We start from the raw sequence: 20,429 nt of genomic DNA, 5'->3' as shown, positions 1-20,429 counted from the left end.
AACTGAGCCAGTTTACGTTGTAGTCGGAAGTTACCAGTCGCCCACATTTGAGACAGCACGATAAGCGTCATTGCAAACAACTTAAAAACATGACACTTTTTGCTAAACACGTAAGTAAAATAGCCAACCCTTATCCTTGTACTATACATACTCACATAGGCTTACATCAATATCAGCTCCGATCATTTTGTTGAGATGTGTGTTTTTGCAGTGGAAAAGGTTACTTTCGATCACTGCAAATCGAGCCAATGACGGACACCAACTGCTAGCAAAAAGCTATCCACTGCGACAATGGCAGAAATTCTTACAGCTATTATTGGTTTAGACAGGTAACTATACATCGCTTGTTGCCAAAGGAAAGAAATGAATACACATTTCTGTCTTTTTTCAGTCTCACCAACAAAAAAACTCGCGTATTTGGTCTAAGTCAAGCAGTAAGTTGTCAATTACTCATGCACAGCGCGTGGTAGTACATGTCCTTCTGGTATATGTAGAACTTAAGTACTAGCATAGTTTGATTATACTCATTATTTTACAAAAATACCTTGAATGAACCGTTTCCAGATGATTCGTTCACGCTGACTGACAGAATCTTATGTTCAAGTAAGACTCGTAGACATGACAAGCAGTCGAAAAGCTGGGAAGCGTAGGATGATCAGGCACCGAGTGGCGGCAGCAGCAGTCCAGGCCATAAAACCTCTTACGATGAATAATAAAGTTATAAATTGATGTACAACGTTCGACGGCTTCCTCCCCTTTTTATCCCCAGTTGAATTATGTTGGCTTCAATTAAGCCTTCTTGAGCACTAGTCATCAACGTTTGAGAATTACGTATAGTACTTGCAATCTCATGTCAACGCGCTCATAATAATATCCCATATAATCACTTATATTTCAGAAAGTAGTAGGCACGTGCTAGTCCAATTATCAGGAACGGAACCAATGAGCGGTATCACTTCCAATATTTGAAACATATAGCTATTCATTGAAGAAGAACTATACTGTCTTTACTTCAAGCGAATATTTCTATACAAATCTTCTGCAGATAGTCTGTTAAAAATACATTGTTATAGTATGTCGGACGCCGTTCCATAGATGTATGGATTGCTACGATTTGTATGGGATTCGAATCTTCGAACAGAAAATAGACAATAAATCAGACTTTCTGATTTCTCGAGGCTCATTCATTTAAACGTTCGGTATTACGTTATTATGTTTCTTAGGAAAAAAAATTTGCAAGTTTTTCTCTGAATGAATATATGCTCACCCTATTTTTACCTTATCAACAGAGAGCATAGTCGTTAACTTTCCCAAGAGCGTACTTATACATCGACCAAGGATTAGGAGGCTTTTGCCGGTAGTGGTGGCGGAGGCCGCAGCAGTAGCAGGAGTTACCTTCATTGCCTACGGGCTAAAACAGGAATGCTCAGAATGCGCCTACATGTACAGAAATTTGTTACTCTGCTGCGAAGAACTCAGAGAAATGAAATAACGACAGCAACGACGTTTAAGGCTGCTTCTGCTTGTAGCCTTGGATGGCAGCAACGTGAACCCCCTTTGGTTCGGTTCCAGAGGGGTAAGGGGGAGTCATGTTGCTGGTATGCAGCCAAACACACTCGCCAGCAGTACGGCAGAACCACCTATTTGTACAGCCAACTAAGCTACGCTAGCCAGCCAGGCGTCCAAGACTGCCGTATGTTGTTCATGGTGATAAATTAGCAAAGCAGGCCAAAACAAACATATTTATCTTTGTCGGACAAAGTAAATTGCAACATATATATATATATATATATATATATATATATATATATATATACGTGGTCAACGGTGAACGCATATTTTGTGGCATCTTAAAGAAGCATTTAAGGCCATATTTAATAGAAGGATCATATAGCGTTATAGTATATTCCCAGCATACTGAAATACGTACATAATGATGGTGCTACTCGGTTGCAAAAGAAATTAATACACTATAAGATCATGCATGTGAATTATCGCATATATATATATATATATTTATATTTATATATATATTTATATAGTGGGTGTGGTAAGATTTGAAAACTACAGGCTGCTGTCGGGCGTAACTTGACCGTCTCTATAAACCTGTGAGTAGAACCGGTTAAGTTTCTCATGAGTTCAGAAGGAAAAACATCTTTCAGTCGCTGAAATCAACGCTCAATGGTCAGGTTTTTTATTGCTCGAAGGCCATGCGGAAATTTATCGAATAATGGTGAAGACGTTAGGCAAGGGAGCCTTAGGTGAAACCATAATATGTTAATGGTGCAAACGATTTAAAAATGGAATTGGAGTGTTAAAGATTAACGAGGAGATGACCAGATAACGGGACCTGAAAAACAACCAAAAAGGCTTTTCACGAAAGCAGAGCTTGGCGTCTAACGGATTGGTCGGCCAAAACTGCCATTTTCTATGTAGCATATTACAGAATTAATCCAAATATTGAAACTGCGGACGCTCAGTAAAAATACGTCCCCTGTCAATTGAATCGAGGCCAATTGGAAATGTATGTGGTGCACTCCACAAGCAATTTGCGGAATTTAACCAACAAAAAGCCCGCTTGGGGCGTACGGTTGCCATAGAAGAGGCATGGTTCAGTCTCTACTGCCAGCCGCAGAGGGATCAAGCGAGTAAATGGGGTTGCCCGGGCAAAAAATCGAGTGTCGAATAGGTTCGGACATAAAGTGATAGAAGCAATGGACATCAGGAACATCTGCTATCATAATAAGCTCGCCGAAAGTGTAACAATGCGCGCTATCTCGATCTTCTCACGCGATTCGTTCAACGACCGTTGTCATGGTAATTAAAAGCGTGTCGTCTGGTTATTTCATAACAGTGCTAAACTTCATCACCACGTCTCAATTACTTGTCGATCGGGCAAAGGGGTATTCAATATCGGCCTTAACTTGCTTATTCTCCGAATCGAGGTCGGATTCGTTTGTAACACCCTATATATATATACACATATATATACACCTGTATATATATATACATACGATATGTCAAAGTCACCTGACAGATCGTCTGAAAGTCTTCATTTTTGGGTTTTTTGAAGTAACAGGAGAGTAAAAGTTCTGGTAAGATAAAGAGTCCAGTAAAGCGCAGACAAAGGAGAACTTAGTTGGCTCAGTCTTAGTCACTTGGTACGAAGTTAAACTAAGTTTGGAAACATTTTTTTGGAGCATTCCTTTAACAGTTGTCGAGGCAACAGGAGACAGCTAAACTACTACAATAATGAGCAGGCTTAATTGTGTAACACATATGTAACAAGGGCACTTTAATACCATTTTTACAGTTCTCTAACATTATGTAATATACGTACTACAGAGGATTCCGATATTAACAGGCAATCATGCCATGCAATAAACAGCAAACAAACTGGGTCACTAATTGATAAAATGTGCGAAAAACGATTTCAGTGGTCAAACGGTGCGAGTTAGGGGCCTTAAAGGAAGGGAAATTCATCATCATGGCCAACGCATTACTCAGCAGGTGACTAAAGCGCTATGTTCCTGGGCAATTTTGCAAGAATAGGGGTATTATCTTTACTGGAAAGACTCGACAGCGCTGGCTATTGAAGAGCACACACATTCAACTATTGTTAATAAGGACACTAATTAAATAAAGTTATTACTACGGACAGGACATATGCTATCGCCAGTTAAATCGTCCAAATTAGTATCAACATTTTATTTTTTAAGGTACAACGAGGTGAATAAAGGTTACGGCGAATAAATATGACGCTCAGTAATTGAACTTTGAACATATATGATTTCTATTAAGGTGCTTCTTTTTAGAGGGTTTGGCATAAGTCTAGCACTATATGCCGGCACAATATGTATGTCGATAAGCTTTTTCGTGCGTCATTAGTAAATCTCGAGGAGTGCATGACCGACAGTAGTATCAAGCAGTAGCAGTCATAGTTACCTTTTACGGAAGCCATCGTCCGTTCTACCTTGGCTTTTTTACTTGGCTGCTACGCTTTCGACTATTGCCCCCCTCGCGCAGCTCATACGGCCAGCATTTACTACTACTACTACTACTACTACTACTACTACTACTTCTACTACTACTACTACTTCTACTACTACTGCTACTGCTACTACAAGCACTGTAACAGTTAGTATCATTACAGACCTTTGCGTACATTCTTAGCCTTGGTTGGTTTCTGCTGTTGGCTTCTCTTCCATCTCTCCTTCGTCATTCTGCCTCATAGTTTTTTCCATCTTCCACGGTTCTTCTTCTACTACCTCTTTGTATCACGGCCGATATGTTCTCGCTTGATGGTTGCCCCAAGAATATGCTTACTATTTCTACTAATGCCGCTACCGCTTTTACGTTCCATACCAATGTGCTGCTACGTTCTCCTAAATATGCCCCGGGGTACCCACATGTAAATCCCCAACTAATCCCACATTGGCAGTAAAGCTTATCAGCCACTCTGCCTTGCTGCTACATAGAGCTACATAGGGCTCATCCCAATCCAGCCCGAAGGCCGCCGGTTTGCCGGTTTCGAAGCGGTCTCAGTTTGCCTCAGTCCGCGACAATGGGGGTTCTCGATAAGCCCTAATCCCATCAAAAGAAGGATAGAGCTAAGCAAAAATCCGCAGTACTATTGATAGCTGTAACGTCCTCGTGAAGAGAAGCTAACGTTATGCTAACATAGAGGTGGACCGTTCGGTCAGAGCAGTACGGGCACCATATTAGGCTGCTGATGCTTATACCTCGGCAGCGCCTGCAGCGGTGGTACGTCATGCTCTTGGCGACCGTCGTCGCCGTCGTATCCTAATGGTAGTGCTAATGTATGGATGTTGAGGTCACGGTGTTATATGTATGTATGTATGTATATTATTTCATTCACATATATATATATATATATATAACGAAGTGAAGTAAGGAATCTGTCAACATGCTATATTAATTTAGGCTGTCTATATTTATTCTACCGTAAGCAAAATGTACAGGATTAACGGCAATGCATTTACATTACGTATATATTTTGTGTTATATACAATGATTTAGTTGACGATTTTCGGTGTAAGCTCTGATCTAAATCCCTATTATAACGTTGCCCTGATCTTATTGTAAAATGCTTACTTCGCCGACCATCGTTTGTATTATAAAACATGAGTTCCTTTCGATTTTGTTTAAATCTTCTATTCGTAAAGGATCGTGCACTACTCGACGTAACGTTCAATCAGAGAGATGGTCGATTTGTAGATTATATATGACACATATTAGCCACTTTATTGCCAAAAAATGGCCTCCGGCATTTTCTTTTTTCTCCCGCTAGAGTGTCACCGACAAGTATTATAATTATATCTTATCATGTTGCGGTCATCACGGCCGAAACGACGCCCGCAAAGTAAATGAGGAGAATAGTCTAGCCTCACTGAGTCGGGCCGGGCCGGACTAGAAGAGCAAGAAGCTTGTTTCTGCAGCATCTCGCGGTAGGCGGACGATACTGTCGGTCGGGAAGGAGTAATAGTTTGTGGGGTTGTAACTAGCTCATCTGGTCGCCAGGCGGACTGGCCTCCAGGGATGTCTGGGTGTTTCTCACGCTTGCTTTATACATTGACGTTCAAGGCGAGTCAGTTCGTTGAACGCTTGTGCTTTGTATCTGAGAACGCGTTGATCACAAGTTATTAAAATGCTTTCAGGCGTTAACTACTTCCTACTTATCAATGGTATAATGATTTTCTTAAATGGTTTAAGAAAATGAAAGAGTTTCCTCAAAAAATGTAAATAAGGCAGGATTCAGGTACATGAAGTCACCACTAAGGAACACTTTTACCGAAGGAAAAAACAAGCAGGATTATAAAATTTACGGTCTCTTTAGATAGATTTTAAATAGTTAATACTTCTTTTAACGATTTGATGTTATATACCTGATACGGGTCTAATCCTTTTGCTATGACCGCTCATTGTCTGTTACGCAGCAGATATAACTAGTATTATCTTTAGCGTGAAAGAAAATTTTCAATACATCCCAATATAAACATCAGTTCTGAACTGATCGTTTTGGTCAGGTGTTTAATTTGACCAAGTTCGTCAGGCCTATATGGTGCCCCTATACCTCACTTCTATAACAGAAACACACGAACGAACATAATAATAACGTACGTTTGACAATGGATTCTAAACCAGAAACGTTATTAAAACCCAAATATACATGAGTTAAATGTCGCATGGACACCAACCGAACGTAACATATAATAAGCAACATGTCTGTGTAGGGTTATGTCCACGCGGGTTACGCTATGCTGTCGACGACATTCTCCACAATATGAATTACTTCCTCTGTCAAAGCTGTATAGCCCCTATAGCTTTCGTTAACGAAGTAATAGCCTGAACGAGTATATGTTGCCGCTAGAATAAAATAGCGTTAGATCTTTTCAAATTCTGGTCCTAAGGCTTACGATCGTATGGGTTGCGCACGTCTACATGGTCCGGTTCGGCCTAGTCCTATCAAGCATTCAGTAGGGGACGGAGGAAACGCATGGATAGGAAACACACAATCGATACGAATAAGAGGACACCAGGAAATTGCAAACTGAATAAATGTACCATCGATTGCTGGCGCGTGGTTCTGAAGTTAATAACAGTGTTACGTTTTTCAGCAAGTAAGTCGTGAATATAGCCTCAACAGCGAGTAAAGGAGCCTCGATAGAGAGCAAATGTGCTATTGAAAGGTGTCGAGAACTTTCGTAATGCCCTTGATTGAGCCTACCCGTCCACTTATTTACTAAATTACTCGAGATACCTATGGGATCATAATAGCCTTATCATGTAACTTGGATTGTTTTAGTTATACAAAGCCGAAAATATTCAAGTTCAGTTTCAAATTTAGCCAGCTACACTTTTTCGTTGAAACTGCGTGTGGGGGTGGCTGAAGCCTATTCTTTTTAATGCGTTGCCATAGCAACCATGAACATGCGGTCCAGTTGAAATTTACCACGCCACTCGTTAGAAAAATTCTAAATAAGCAAGCAGTAGAGACATGTTCCTAACATTATAGCAAGAAAGTAACTGCGAGAAGTTAAAGGCTTTAAAAAACGGGGGCAAAGTAATTCCCCGGCTGAACTAATTTTACCGCATTTGTAATCTGTTTAGATAGTTGTTTTAGGTATAGCTCTACGCAAATCAGTGCAAAATTATCGCCATTACTAAAGACGAGAATTTAAATACAGCCGAATATCAATTTATAGATAGATAATCATGGTAACTAAAAAATGAGAATTACAAAAATAACATGTAACAAACATGACACAGTTATGCTGTTACGCTTCAAGTTCCTTAACCAGCTTTCACGAGGACAATAGTTGACACAGGCGCTTTTTGTAACTTGAAATTATTTGATGACGCGCCTATTTTCTAGACGTCTGTAATCTAGTGAATTATTTTAAAAAATTTATTACTCCAGTTTAGTTTATCTAATCCAAATAGGTCTGTCGAATCCAAGATCAGCTGCTTACTTGCGTAACTTGAAAACAGGCGCGGTGGCCAAAACTGTTGTAGCAAGAGGTCCCATAATGTTACTTTTCGCTCGGTTAAACCCAAATCTACTTACTAAGCAAGATAAACTTAGAAGCCACCTGGCATTTATAGTGAATATCCTAAAATTAAAATGCCCCTTTAATATTAGGACAGTACAACTTAGAGAGTGTAGGAAGCTGAAACTCCCATTTTTTTGGTATTTTATACTTTCGATCAGCGACGTGAGCACTGACTACTTGTGTACGGGTTGCTTAACAGCCTAATCCTCAACACTTGAAATGATCGAACCTATTCGATCCTGAACTAAGCGGGGGCTTGGTGACTAAATCAAAGGTCACGATCGTTTTCCGCATATCAGTTGTTAAATATATTCCATTCCGAGTCGAAACGCATGACTGTTAAATCTGTCTGGGATCCTATATCTACACATTGATTAAATCAATACATGTCGTTCTTTCCCGCAAACAAATCTCGCTCTACTCCCTGGTTCCGATCAGTCCGTCCGAAAGTGCCAGGTGACCTAGATCAGTTTGCAGCCATTGAATTAAATAGGTACGTAACAGTACATTAAAAGTGAATATTTATCAGAAGTCTATTAAGAAACACTGATTCTACAGATCAGCGATTACAGTTGATCATCTTGGCAAATTTGGAGATCTTCTAGTTAGCTTACGCTTTCGACACCGGAGAGGCCACCTCGATGCGCGCGCACCACGTGTAAAATCGTCGCTCGTAAGCCCGACTACGAACCCCTACACTCATCCGTTTCTGGAATAATTATTGCCGCTGAAACTCAACTGTATAGGACAGGAATTATGAAACGTCACACCACCTTACTTCATAGTCTAGGCACTCTGCGTTTTACCTCAAGACCTTTTAACTTACTTCTAAAGTAATTGAATTGTGTTCGGGTTTAGTGTCCGCATCAAAGAGCAGATCTAGCAACAATAAACACGGCTTTGTAGAGCAATACCCTTATCGAAAGAATAAGCTGTACACAACAAAGTAACACACACAGCTAACTGTGTGAGTAACAGTGCTTGCAAAACGAAAATCGCTAGATCATCATAAAAGATACGAAATGGCGAATCCTTTCGGCTTGCCCAGAACTCGTACTTAGTTCGTAACTGAAATGCTGTTAAGTTTATAGGAAATTTAGCTATTTATTTAGTTATTATTAGCCAGAATTCAGCGTCTAAATGTCCTATTTTTCCTTACACTACTTAAATACCCCATACATAAATATTATTATTATTATTATGTTGTACTTTTTTTTACGCATACATCTGTTAATATATATATATTTTCTTTTTTATCGTTAATTTGATACAGTAATTGATACGTTTTCTTCTGCTGGTCGCTCCTCAAGGAGCACGACGTTGCACCGTTGCGTGTTCTATATTTCAACGGTACGTTTGTTGAATGCCATTGCAAAATTTGTCCCGCCTGTACGTCCTTCCGCTTGAATATTGGGTAGGTTTTGAACTATCGCCTCTCCTATAGCTCTAGTGGCATCTCGTCGTCCATGTATCGTTTCCAGGAAGCTGCAGCTCATTCATGCCCGTATATGTATATAGCAAAGCGCAAACATTCCTTCATCCGTCGCCCCAAAACGAACAAATGTAGCAACGGTGGACTAACGTCTGCAATTTGCTATTTGTATTGGGAGGCGTGCGGACGCGAATGGGTCGTTAAGCGTTCTGAACTTTTGCTATCCGCCCGCCGCTACTATTATCCATGACGCGGAGCGGTTGGCAGGAAGCAGCACCACACGACTGCTGCCACTTCTCTTAAGAGTTCGCAGATGCGTAAGGCCTCAGGAAGGCCACTTAGCCTTGCGGCATACAGGGTGACAAGCTGTAAAAGATAAGCCAATTTTTCCTGGTTCGTACGTATATACGCTGACGTAAAGAACTGGATACGGATTCAGCTATAATCTAGCCCGCGCGTTCATTATTAAGTATTAAGCTACAAATGAAGCTAAAGAAAAATGATCATCGCTAATAGCCATAGTATGCGTATGCGTGTATGTCGGTGTGTATGTATGTGCGTGCGCATTTGGATAGTATGAACTTTATCGTTGCACTTAACAACAGAAATACTAAACAGAAGCTACTCTCCCAGATAAGCGCTTGTTTCATTGAAAAAAATAACCTTGAAATATTGTTAAATTTAGTGATATAATGTATTCAGTATCTTCGTATGAAGTAAAAGACAATGCCGCTACGTTACTTGTAGCTTTCTTAATGTGTTGAAACGTATTAAAACGTGTCTATACCGAAACGTTTGAAAAACGTTTTTCAAAGCCTCGCAGTCGTGTGCACTTTTCGAATGGACATGTTCTAGACCAAAACGATGAGTAAGGGAGGCCCTGCCTTCAATGGAACTGCCATCAATAAAGTAAAACGCTAGACGGCACCTTATTCATCCAAGTAGGCTTTCACAAATGGAAGAAGTAAGCAAACTGTAGTTATCTGTATCACTGTCATCAGACTCAAACTAAACAGAATACTAGTCGCCAATCAGATGGACGGCTATAGGTTATTGCGTGAATGAACGTTTGGCCTATTCAGTTTAAAGAAGTACTGCTACGATAGATATTATACCTTGAGTTTCAATTGACAGACTATTATTGAAGCCATATATATATATATATATATATATATGATGTACACATATGCACACAAAATGTTCTTACTTTAAGGCAATAAATATCGATCGGGGCAATGGGATTTGCACGATATATTGTCCTCGTTTGGTTATATCTGAACTACAAAGCCATTGCGATTTTTGTCTTGTCTGAATATCGCAGTACACCGTATAGGAAGTTTGTTTTTTACTCAAAAAGTTTAAACTAATCATAAGTTTTTTCATTAAAAGAATTTTGTCCAAATATTGTAATGCATTTGTTGAAGATAGTGCCAGGTACTTCAGCTCGTTCCCATAGAGAAGGAAATTTAATATTTATTGCAGAAAAGTTTTTGATTTAACATATACTTAATGGGCTACTATTAAAGAAACTGAAGGAAAATATGTGGGATATATAGAACGCTGGCTGCATTGGCGGCACTTCAATCCTCTCAATAGGATTAAAGTGAATTTGCTAATCAATGTTCATTAAGTAGGCTTCAGACACGCTCCAATAAGTGTAAGCCGAACTTCGTTATGTGCACGCATATTAACACAAAGACATTCACATCGTAATTTACTATGATTACACCCAAGTCTCTCACACAAATTCGAGGTCACTTGATGACATCGGATGGATGAGTAGCACCCTACGCTTCCTTAAGTATTGACCAGTATGTGCGGTACTATCTGCCGTATTTGTATACATCGTTCTTGTATATATATGCGTTGTTAAACTAACAGCGCGGTCGCGGAGCAACCGAAAGCTCAGCACGATATTTTAACGTCATAGGGGCATTGACAACCGGCGCGGCGACGGTGTGTTCAAGAACCCGTTAGGAGAAGTCACATATCCCGGGTTCTGCTTATACGCGACCGCGGACGACGTTCAACTAAAATATCCCGTGGTGTTACAAATACTGCCAGCGCGACAGCAAAAACGCCACATGCTTTCCCTTGTCACATTCTCAAAGTTTCTTACTGGTCCTTTGATGTCCTTTGTTCCTTCACCGGACTAAAGTCCCGCAAAACAACACCCCTATATAGCAAGTACGACCGAGCAACCTTCTCAGCCATACGAAACAAACTATTGTACTGAAAAAATTCAGATTTCCCGAGAGTTGCATTCTACCATGTGGTAATATATACCTCAGATTTTACCTAAAACTAGTTATTATTAACTACAGAAAATCGTATTTGGTAATCACCAAATTTGCAGGTATCAGATCCTTCACCATTTATACCTGTAGCATGTACTTAAACTAAAAAGACAAAAAAGTTCGTCTGTTAGACGTTATTTTGTGGAGCAAGGTCCATCATATAATTAGTGGAGGCGCTCTACGAAAAAACGATCGAACTTTGTTCGTATAAAAAACAAAAGGAATTTTGTTCCGGCATTAGTTAGTCAAACGTATAGCTTGGAGAGTGCATAAGGTATTCAAATTAAATTCCTTGCCATACCAACTTTGCTCGTAAAGTTCGACCACTTATACATGGGCCACTAGTGCAGTGAGACTGTCATGAAGGGTCCATGACCTAACGTTTTTTTTTTGAAATTAAAAATGAGGCCGAAACACGTGAATTTTAAAAGCAGACCGAATTCGGCCTCAAAAATCCATCACAGCTTTTCAGCTTGCTAGACATCAAACCAATTGCCTTTTTCTCAGGCTCAATCCTAGGTGAAATTTTACATGTAATCATTAGAAACCGAAATTTGCAATCGGCTCAGGTTATAAATCGAATGAGTTGGGTCCAGTTAGAAAAATGCAGCATACTGACCAGAGTCTTATTATTATTTCAAACCTTTTCGAGGTTCCGCTCATCAAAAGAGTACACACCACATTATCTATGCCTTAGTCGTCTAAGAACATCTTCATGTTGTAAAATGTATTCCTTAGCCTTGTACGCGATATGAGCTGTAGCGTTTGATCCTCTCTTAGCTTAAGCTGTCTTAAGGTTAACGGCGTACAAAACACATCATTATTATTATGTTATGAAGTAGCTGTTCCTCGCGCCTCGGATTCTCGAACTGACCTTATTTAGTTCAACAGAGATTTAGCAAAAAAAATTGGCTGATCTAGGCACAGTTATCTCTCAAGAGCCTCTCTTTAGATCTTAAAGCATTTCAAGAGTGAATCGTTTCACTAACCAACACCATCAAATCAAATGGGAGCCAGATGGTTTATTAAATATTCTTTATTCTAACTTCACCTTACGGAATGCATTTGGCTTCCATTGCATCGCTATCTATACACTTTCTGTTGGTAAAAAGGACCGGCTGAGATCTTCATGAACCAAGTTAGGTAACTGACAAGTTTGAATTTTGAACGAATGAAGAAGGAGGCCTAATTGGGCAGGCAGGGCGCAAGCTATCAAGGCCGTCTACTCCTTTTCTCGGCGTATCAAAAAAACATGGCACAGATAAGCTAAGATATAAGAAATAGAAAATGATACTACGCTGTACGTTATAAATGACTATAGTTTGACGTTAGCGTACCTTAATATGAAAACGATTATACTAGCCACAGAAAAAGCATTTTGCTTCTATCGGAGTCAAATATACGACATATATGCGCAATATATAGGTACATACCAAATATATACATATCATAGAGACAAATAGCTATAAACTTTACTTTTGCATTTCGCCAGAGTTAAAGTCGATTGATATTTTTGAGTATTATTAATTATGTTTAACATTTGTGTGTATATAATATATGGACGTGCTGTTGGAGTGTTTATTACTAGGAGTGAGATTACTCAAGTTAGATGTGTTAGTGAAACCTTAATTTGTACACGGCTGTTCCCTTTGGGGATTAGTGATTTCACTGGGTACTTTAACCTAAGTCTCACTCCTCAAGGTCCCCCCCCACCCCTATGGACGAAATGTTCGATTGACCGGAACTTCATTCTGTTAAAGCGCTAAAGGTACAGTAAGGAAACGAATATCTGCGATCCTACTGCAAACAGGACATCCGAGTAACACGCATAATGTACTGTGCAGTTTAAGGTGAGCCAGTGTGAATCATGGATCAATTAACGAGGCTTTGAAAGCTGTTCTTTTAGTTTGCCTATTATTTGGTCAGGATAAAATATTTATTTCTTTTCACCTTTTTCTTATATGGATATTATAAATGTATTCTTTAAATATGACTGTAATGTTAATAATAGAATAAGTAAACAAAATACATAGCACAGAGCGCTACGACCGCGTGATTCTTTCCGAATTAAATAGGATGACGTGCTTCGATATAAGCCTACGTAGTATTGCCCATAGGGGCCCACACATGGGACACAGGTGCAATTTTCGTTAGGCTCATGGTACGATTCATTAGCATACGCAGCATAGTGGACGTCATATGTTCGATAGCATCAGCGGCAAATGATTCCAAGTCGACCTTGACCATCCGTTCCTCCCGTTCTTGGATGAAGTCCAGGTAAGCGGCTGTTTTTCTAAGCGCTGCAGATTCTCAAAAAGTGGCCTATCTGTGAGCAAATACACGTAACACTTATGACACAATGCATGTGGACTGAATCTTCTCTCAAGAAAGAAGGTTTCAGCCTACATAACTGGACCGTGCTAAGGTTCTCCCGAATTTGTTTGATGCCATAGAAGGATATTAGTGCAAGCTCGATGTTGAAAAGACGTATTGCCGTATTCAGGGAGAGAAGCGATAGCTTTTCGACGGCACTAGTGTTTTTTTGACGCATTCTGTTACCTGCATATTGTAGCCAGTTCCGAACCAGTAAAAGTTTAAGATAGTAAGAATACTTTGCAAGCTCTAGAGGTGTGGAGTGTCACTTACTGCTAGTGGCTCTGCTTTTCGGAACTTCATGGCTTTGGCCTTTTTCAAGTGGATTTCTATGCCGGTATCCATTACATTCTGTTGAAGGCCAGTTAATGTCTGCTGAAACTAGAAACGACCTACCCCTTAGACTGCGAGATCATTGTCCCATAGCACAGCATCTGTTCTTATGGAATCGCCGGCTTTCTGGTTACGCTGGTTGGGGGATGGTTTAAGGGACTGAGGGGCTAAGCTTGCCCCCTGAAGCACTCTGTTTACCTGTTAGAAAAGGTCCAGTTCTGCCACGTTATTTTGTATCATAATCAGATTCTATTACAGAATCAAAATGATTAGTAAGGTGAGCTCGTACGGAAATTCTGATTCAGCGAACTTAGAAATCTGAGTACTTTGCTGAATGTCGCTTTGAAATCGATGAATACAGCATGGATGAACTGTTTAGTGCCTCTTCTGTTTCTAATGAACCTTATCCTGGCAAAGAGGATTTGACCAAGGGTCGTTGTCGACTTTTTCAGAGGTCGTGTCCTTTATCTGGGCTCATGCCTCGAGCTTCTAGAAAAGCGAAGAGACCCATAAAGGATATCACCGAGTATACTTTGCGGCAGCAGAATTTTTTTTGCGATTCCTCTCCATGAGCTCAGTTCTCGAAAAACGTTCTGGTCTACCTGGATAACGGTAAGGAGGGCTTTACACCAGTCGTTCGGTATTTTTCCGTTATGTAGACAGGCGTTGTAAAAAACAGTCCATGGTACTAACACTAGTGCCTTTTCTAGATATTTAGGCCTTATCTGGTTTGGGCCAGATGCCTTGTTGGAACTGAGCCGCTAAGGTGCCACTGACATCTCATCGATAGCGACGCCAGCGACTATCGCAGGCGCCGCCTGGTTTGTCTGTTCATTTCATGCCACTGTATATCACAGCGCTGCTCTTACCACAGCGCTATTGTATGCGTACATCTGCCGGAAATAAACGATAATCTGATCTTATAGAGCGAAGACAAGATCCAAGTCGCCGTAACCGTTTATAAGAAAGCAATCTTCTCGAGCAAAGCAGCAGCTGCTTCTATATCAAAATGTGCTTTAGTTCAATCTGATAAACCTGTTTGTATCATCTTCGTGCAATGATGAAAAGATGACACATCTTTGAGTAGGTTACGGCCAGTTAGAGGATACCCAACTGGGTCTAAAAAGCACTTCTGCATACACCCTTGAATTATGGATTTTTACGAAAATATTTGACCTCGCCATCTGCATATCTTAGGGTTCTGAAGGGTGGCGCTGTAGTCATTGATATGGGATCGGTTTGGAATGAGAAGAAATTTACTGAGATGCCTCCAAAGTCTTTCTGTGTCCAGCGGCTTTGCTGAAACTATTTGCTTCCAGGCCTCTGTCCTGAATTTTGGTAGGGAGACGCGCACAGACACAGGTAGATCACTTCTGAGCGACGCCTCAACGTGTTAGGAGTTCTTGGGTTCAAAAGACAGCTAAGTTTGTCGAAAGCATGTCGATAGATAAGAACCCAATCACGTCAGTGAATGCCGGGTCTTCTCTTTCAGTTAGGATCCAACGCTCAAAATCTGCTAGGATGACAATCAGCAGCCTCGTTAGAGTCTTATAGGCTTGTAGCAGAGCTTACCTAATCTTGAATTGAAATGGCCTAGCACGATTGTTGGTCATCCGTTGACCAAAGCGTCAGCTTTTCTACCAGTACTATTGAGAGTCTAGTAGAGTTTAGTTGGACGTATTATGCTATTATGTTGAGCCTTTAACGTTTTACAATAACGCGGTTGTCTCCTTAATATAACTATTCGAACATCGCATAGGCGCTGATTATAGCATACCGTAACGCTACCGCTAGCTCTCCCTATATTTCCTCGTCTAATCGCGGGTAACCATACTGGATGGAAACTTCGTGCTCCAAGCAGCGCGTTGGTCTAGGTTTTATATAAGAGCATTACATCGATGCCTTAGAATACCAGGGGCTGTAGGAAGTCCAGGAAGCGGATAGCGTGCGTGACATTTAGCGTTTTCAAGGATTCGTTGGGGCACTCATTAATCTGGACCACTGAATTAATTGCAAAGGGGCTGGGAGGTGATCAAATAGAGTCGTTCTCGACGAAGCTTCGTAGTTTTTTGTGTTTTCCTTTCGTCGCGGTTTCCGAATTCTTGGTCTACGTTATCCGGCACATTTCGTTAACGGCTGCCGGTCCGTTTTTTCTAGCACCTGTCAACCGATATTATCCAGTACTGCTAATTTGTGCCTAGCGAAATGCAGGAACAAGACCTGCCAACATTTTCGCTGTCCAGTGTTTGCATATTGCCGTTTATTTTGTCTATTTGGTTGGCATGGTTTATATATACTGTTGATTTGTCTGATATTGTAGAAAATTATAGGAATTCATTCGTTTAAGTAGAAAAACATATACACCAGAAACCACTATTGGTTATTACTTCAATGTACGGCTTCTTTCATAGGATCTCATTTAGTCAGATATTCTCATAGAGCCTCTGAGATTTTCCTCAGGCACCCATAGCTACCGCTAGTTCGGCCTCCAGGTTTATTCGGCTGCTCTTTCTTTGCCTCTCAAGGTCTTTCCGCAGACGCATGATAGCTTATGTGTAAAATGCCCCTTGTTCCATTTTTTCTCAAATTTCATCATTTACTTAGAACGTTTTCGATATCAAGTTGTCGCAAGTTCACGTATGCGGCATTTCTTCGTGGGGCGTCAGAAGTTAGGCATTTCTCGATGACGTGCGCTACATAATCCGTATCCTCTGAGCTGCATAGAAGATAGGTATCGACAAACTTCTTCATCGTCTGCGCCATATATGTTTATAAGTCTCTATGTCCAGAGAGAATCAGCGTGAGGTAATACGGCATATTCACAAAGATCATAACATTTTCATATCACTCTGTCAAATCTGAGATGAGTGTTTTAGTCCATTCAGCCCGTGCGTTCTTTCTGTGATTGAGAATTCGATTGACCCCATTCATGTTGCATTTTTTTAGAGTGGATATTCTTACCGACGTAAGGCCCCATTAATTGTTCGTTTTTCTGCTAGGAAATCTCATAGTGTCATTCTTGCAATTATCAGTATAGTTTCCGTCAAAGTCTGTCATTTTGTTAGTTTTGGTTAGTCGGATGGCAGCTGCCCTTTATGCCGATAGCAGAGTGTGTCTGCTTATTTTTGCCACTAGAGTTCTGTCCACCCAGAAGTTGTTCTTCTAAAGGACAAGGAGTGATCAGAATGTGCTAACTTACCTACTCGTCCTTTACTACATTCGTATAGTGTTTTAATAAGCCTTCTCTTAGACTGCTGCGTGTGCTTTTATAATTTATGAAATGGAGAATTTGCGCTATGCAGAACGGTGTTTTAAGAGCGGTACTTAGCATCCGTTAGCAAACGAGCTCTTTAGGACTATGCTTGGGCAACACGTAGTGCTTCAAGGGTTGAGGCCGTGAATATTAACTATAAAGTAAATTAGTACTTCCAAATGGCGTTTGCCATATAAAGCGTGACACCAATTGATTGTTTACATTGCTCCAAAACGCTCGATGTTTTTAAAACAATATGAGATAGGCCTTGTGATCCATCGCGGAGATACGGTTTATGTACGGAAGTCCCAATAGCTGTAGTCAAAAATAACTCGTTAGCTCTTCAAATTATATAAGTTCTTACCGAATTGACAAATGAAGTAGAGGAGGGCCAAACCTTGCTAAAGGCTATCGTAGAAAACAACCGGTGCCAGGGCAAAGAAAAAGATCCTGCCACCGTATTTGCTGAAGGTTCTTCTATTTTATAGCTCAAATGGGCTCACTAAAATTGATTTGGTCTTCAGAAAAGATCAGTTGAATACTCTTATGTTCCCGGCCCATATAGTCCCACGGGATGGGATTACGTGAATCTAAGGTGGAGCTATATAAGGCGCTTGTTATTTCGTGCAAAAAAATCAGTCATTCAACAGAACTACAGCAAGGATATTTTTGTACCTAAAATGTTATGATTATGACTAGAGAAGTCGATCATTTCGCTGCGAAGTTAGGCAGGTCGAAGATTATGATTCGTCTACCATAGGTCCATCTGAAGTTCTGCTGCTCAGTGTGAGATCGGCTTCTGGATCAGCGAATTGCATTTTGTTTGAGAAAGGTGAAGGAACAGTAACAATGTGCTTACCGTTGTCCAAAGCTCCAACAATCGTCGTTGTACATAACTCCAGTATAAATGATTATCCATGGTAAACTCTAATTTATGACGGTACTATCTATCATCTATCCGCCAGTCATATAGTGCCTATATAGACAACAGTATTTCGCCGGAAAGAAATTAAAGTCTCATTGAATAGCAATCGCGTGTGACACGTTCTTTACGACAACGACATGTGTTGAAACGAGTGCAAAACTACAACGCTTTTTACTTGGCCTATAATTACATATGCATATTACTTTTAGGCTAAGTTGTTCTCTGAGGCAACTTAGATATTTAAGTTTCTGTGCAAGGCTAGCATTGATGACATCTCGTTTTGATAAAAGCTCATGCAATGAGTCCTATAAAACGTAATTTCATTTTAGCTTGGCTTTAATGATTTAGCTTTACAATAAACGAAGTTGTAATAGAAAAATAAGCTAATCATTTTACTTCCTTATCGTCCAACTGAATGTCGATAAAGTACTTAGCTGTCCCATTAGTCCACCCACTTTTGAAATTTAATCGAAGAAAAAAGTCCAGCAGCGTGAGTTCCAGTTAATTTCTGACCCACGTGCATCTCGAAAGGTCTATTCCAAAACGCTCCCTTGTTGGAAAAAAGCAGGGTGGCCTATAAAACACCTGCTCTGAAATGCGTCATATCTGGATAACATTGCTTCCGACGGCTATGTTCTCTATGCGACCCTGTAGTTATTCTAGATAAAATATATTGTTAAATCAAACAGGACATCCTTTTTAAAGTTACCAGCGGCAAAGAATACTAAATGAATTACTATCCATACTATGACGAAACCAGTGAGCTGGACTTGTATCAAGCTTGCATCGGTTCCGAGCTCCACCTGAGGGCTTAGGACTGAAACGAATCCTAGTTACAGCGGATTACGTTATGGTATGCTAGACATGATCAGGCCTTTGCCCTATCGATGAAATCGTGCTTTTATACTTCCGAATGTTGCACAGTGGCGCGTGCAGTGGATCGACGGAAAAGTTTTTTACGTGCAATTTCTCATTGGATGAGCTATACGCAATGTATAGTGGAGAACCGCCTTATGGAACATAGGATAATAAATTAAGAGCTGTAACCTTAATAAAAGAAAAAAGATGATCCCAACCTAATAAGAAACGGAAACATGTGGATAGCGTAACTCTTTCAAGAATGCCCTTTAATTCCAGTGGTTATATTATTAATTTTAGTGATTCCCTTAATTTTAGCGATATCATCCTATAGGAAAAATCGGATGTATATAAAAGCTTTGAGGTTGATAGTTCCTGGTAAATAAAGGATTAATGTACCTTTTTTTTTTTTTTATATTTTAAGCATGCTAATTTCGTAGTATCAATTTCGCTGCGCAAATCTGTGTCATACGCCTAATCAAACCACACGTTGAAGTTATATATTTGTAATGTAATTAATAAAGTTGTGTCTAGACGGAACAAGTAGGTACGAGAAATCAAACTGCTCTATATTTATCCACTTTATATATTATGATCGTATCTAGTAATATAAGCGGACGCATTGTTTTTATGGTTTGAACTAATTTCGAAAAGTATCTGAGATGTGCTTAAAGCTTGCTTGTGACAGAACGCATCGCCACGAGTACAACACTTCACTTGGTATTGTGGCCTATTGTTGCCGAATTGCGGCTTCTGTGTCGTCGTTTTATTACGCGTAGACCCTATCTGTAAAGTGTCTTCGAAAAAAAAAAGGCTCATGGGCATCAAGTTTGGGAAACAAGCAGTAGGACATTTCCTTGATTAATCCACCTGTTTGGAAGATCCTCATCGACATATGGTCGTGCATCACTATGATCGTCCGCAGGTACTCTGAAGCCTGTCATCTTGGCTGAAGTCCTCCGAATGAACGGTAAAGCCGACATCTTGCAGTCAGTTTAGATAGGTTGCATGAATCACTGCACTGTTAAAAAGATAGCCCCAATCATCCCTTGCTTAAAATACCGCTTTGGTAAATTTACATGATGTGCCATTTACTGCCAACTGTGATTTACAGTTGTGCGGTAAATGCAGTCAGGTCTATTAATTATACCATTAAATTAGAACACTGTTTTCTTCGATCAGTATCAGCTTGATTGACGGTACGTATCAGTGTTGAAATTACCTTTCTATTTATAACGTCTCAAAACGCGATGGGCATTTGATTTGTCAATGCCAGACTCACGATTTGGTTGTTCTACGAGTTTAAGTTTCGCGAGAACTTTCCAGGATCCGCTGCTGGCTCATTTCAAGCTCAGGCTTGTCATCTTTCCTTGCTGTGAACTTA

The sequence above is a fragment of the Varroa destructor genome, unplaced genomic scaffold (assembly GCF_002443255.2).
Source record: "Varroa destructor unplaced genomic scaffold, Vdes_3.0 BEIS01000007.1, whole genome shotgun sequence".
NCBI lineage: Eukaryota > Metazoa > Arthropoda > Arachnida > Mesostigmata > Varroidae > Varroa > Varroa destructor.
The sequence above is the reverse complement of the archived record's forward strand: the minus strand, read 5'-3'. Positions refer to the sequence as shown.